Below are 3,305 nucleotides of genomic sequence, written 5' to 3' on the forward strand. Positions count from 1 at the left end.
ACCCAGAGGCTTACAGAACACCACTGGGAGTTTATCCCACGATAGTTCAGCAGCACCCCCCAAGTGGACAGTGGGATCACCAACCCTTAGCTTTTCATGTTATTAAAGATTTAAAGCTGCTGCGGAGGAACGGCTGTTGATCTCTATTGGGGGCGCGCCCAGGTTTTCCTGGGGCTCCGGTATTCTGCTGTTGTCCAGTGAAGAGGAAGCCATGGTGCTCCAAGTCACCCGAAACACGAAAATTAACTCTGAGAATAAGGCCGCGGTCAGTACAGCAGGTGCAAAGTGTGTGCCCTTGGCCACTGCTGCAGCCTCCAAGCCAGGTCTGAGGCCAAGAACAGCGCTCGGAGACATCGGTAACAAAGTCAGGGAGCAGCTGCAAGCCAGAGTGCCCCTGAAAAAGGAATCAAAAACTTTGGCAACTGGACAAGTTACTGCTAAAAAACTACAGAAACCTCTGGAAAAAGTGCCTCTGTGTGTGCCAGAGCCTGAGCTTGTTTCTCTTAAGGATGAAAAACTTTCTCCTGAACCCATTTTGGTTGATACTCCCTCTCCAAGCCCCATGGAGACCTCTGGGTGTGCCCCTGCTGAAGAAGATCTGTGTCAGGCTTTTTCTGATGTCATTCTGATTGTGAGTGATGTGGATGCAGAAGATGGAGCAGATCCAAACCTCTGTAGTGAATACGTGAAAGATATCTATGCTTATCTCAGACAGCTTGAGGAAGAGCAGGCAGTCAGACCAAAATACCTACTGGGTCGAGAAATCACTGGAAACATGAGAGCCATCCTAATTGACTGGCTAGTACAGGTTCAGATGAAATTCAGGTTACTGCAGGAGACCATGTACATGACTGTGTCCATTATTGACCGGTTCATGCAGAATAATTGTGTGCCTAAGAAGATGCTGCAGCTGGTCGGAGTCACTGCCATGTTCATTGCAAACAAATATGAAGAAATGTACCCTCCAGAAATCGGGGACTTTGCCTATGTGACTAACGACACTTACACTAAGCACCAAATCAGGCAGATGGAAATGAAGATCCTAAGAGTTAAACTTCGGGCTGGGTCACCTGCTCCCCCTGCACTTTCTTCCTAGAGCATCGAAGATTGGAGAGGTCGATGTTGAGCAACATACATTGGCCAAATACCTGATGGAGCTGTCTATGTTGGACTATGATACGGTGCACTTTCCTCCTTCTCAAATTGCAGCAGGAGCTTTTTGCTTAGCACAGAGAATTCTTGATAATGGCGAATGGACACCAACTCTGCAGCATTACCTGTTGTACACTGAAGAGTCTCTTTTTCCTGTAATGCAGCACCTGGCTAAGAATATAGTAGTGGTCAATCGTGGGCTTACAAAGCATATGACTATCAAGAACAAATACGCCACCTCAGAGCATGCTCACATCAGCACTCTAGCGCAGCTGAATTGTGCGTTAGTTGAAGATTTGGCCAAGGCTGTGGCAAAGGTGTAACTTGTCAACTTGAATACTCTATCTACAAATAAAATTGGCACCATGTGCCACTTGTACATACTATACTGCATTAACAGACTTTAATATAGATTGTGGGCCTTTTTATTTTTTATACCTTAACTGGTTACATGGTTAGTTTCTATTCTAGGGTAACCTAAACATGTGCTTTAAAGGATGGGTGGGACTATGCTTAAAAACTGCTTTTAGTTTCCCAGGGGATCCAGCTGATGTATAATAGTTGCCTGTATGTCTGTATGTATACTTGGTTCTTCTTTGCGTATCTGGCTTTCAGTGTGAGTGAAGCTGATGCCTAAAGCTGTTCCTCCAGTAGGGGCTCCTGTGTATAAGCCGCTGCAACATCTGGAAAGATCTCCTGCCTCGTTCTCGCTTAAAGTAAAAGTGCCACTTCTCCCTAATTCTCTCTGCCACCTCTTTTGCTGCTTCTGGTGGCTGCTGTCTTAAGTCTAAATAAACTATGTCAATCGTTAAAAAAAAAAAAAGATTTAAAGCAGGCTGTCATGGTCTATGGTATGCAATCAACTTATGTGATTGGATTAATATGAGGATTAGCAAACAAACACAGATTAATTCCTCATGATTGAGAAGTTTTGTGCCTTACAATTTTGGAGCCAAGCCAATATTTGCAGTTTAGAACTTGCTGGAAAGATGAAGCAGTTATTCAAGAGAGAAATAACAGGGGACAAAATCCCCCAGGTAATGTTTCATCAAATCAACTCACCTGGTCTGGGGCCTGGCTTGGTATCCCAGCCCAACTGTAATATGATGATGTGGCTATTGTGCAAACTTGTATTTGTTGCTTGAGGGCATGGGAAAAGGTGGAAAGGCCAGGGATGCTCAAAAATCATTTGCTAAAGTGCTCCAATCTAATAAGGTGCCATATGTAACTTTTGTCTCCCGATTAAGGGAGGCTATGCATAAAACAGTGAGAGCACTAGATTTGAGGGATTTATTGTTACAAACTTTGTCTTTTGAGAATGTGAATACTGAATGTCAAAAGGCTCTGTGTACCTTAAAGGCACAGGATGCATCACTGCAAGAATGTATTAAGGCCTGCGCTGATAGTGGCTCAGATCCATACAAAGCTAATTTATTGGCAGCTGCCTTACAGGCTTCTTTTAAGCAAATCATACCAAATATTTTAACTGTGGAAAAATGGCTCATATGAGAAGAGACTGTGGAAAAGTACAAGATAAAAAGGAAAAAGGAGATGAGAAAAGCAAGACTGTGCCAGGACTTTGTCTGAGATGTGGAAAAGGTAAACATTGGGCTAATGAATGCTGCTTCAAACTTGATAAGCATGGCCAACCCTTACACCCTCAGGGAAACAGGAGAATGGGCCCACCATCCAAGGGCCTGAGGATAAGCAATACGGGATACCCACAGTTTCCATCAGCTGGCCTGAATTTCAACCAAGTGCAGGGTCGCAGACCTTTTCCCATGCAACCTCTGGAAGCGCAGCTTTAAATCTGATGACTGTGGAAAAACCAACTTTTGCTCCCAACTTGTTGAATTTACAAAATTCATACTGGAGTTTCAGCCCTATTACAAAAGATACTGTAGGTCTGATTGTAGAAAGGAATAATATTACTTGCCAAGATGTATTTATACATTTGGTAATTATTGATAGTGATTATGAAGGAGAAATCTTACTCATGATATCTACTACTAAACCTTTTCAAATTGAAACTCAACAGCAAATTTTGCAACTATTAATCTTGCCATATGAAAAAAGGAGACTTTTTCCTTACAAAATTCACCTCATGGGGCCCAGGGAGATGACTCAGTGGAATAAGTGCTTCCCTGGCAAGC

General features: G+C 43.3%; 1 pseudogene; it reads left to right on the forward strand.

The window, feature by feature from the left end:
• Positions 1-211: 211 nt before the first annotated feature.
• Positions 212-1,475, forward strand: LOC101561927 (annotated as a pseudogene).
• The last annotated feature ends 1,830 nt before the right edge of the window (positions 1,476-3,305 follow it).

Source organism: Octodon degus, unplaced genomic scaffold, assembly GCF_000260255.1.
Source record: "Octodon degus isolate 3935 unplaced genomic scaffold, OctDeg1.0 scaffold00061, whole genome shotgun sequence".
NCBI classification, from domain to species: Eukaryota; Metazoa; Chordata; class Mammalia; order Rodentia; family Octodontidae; genus Octodon; species Octodon degus.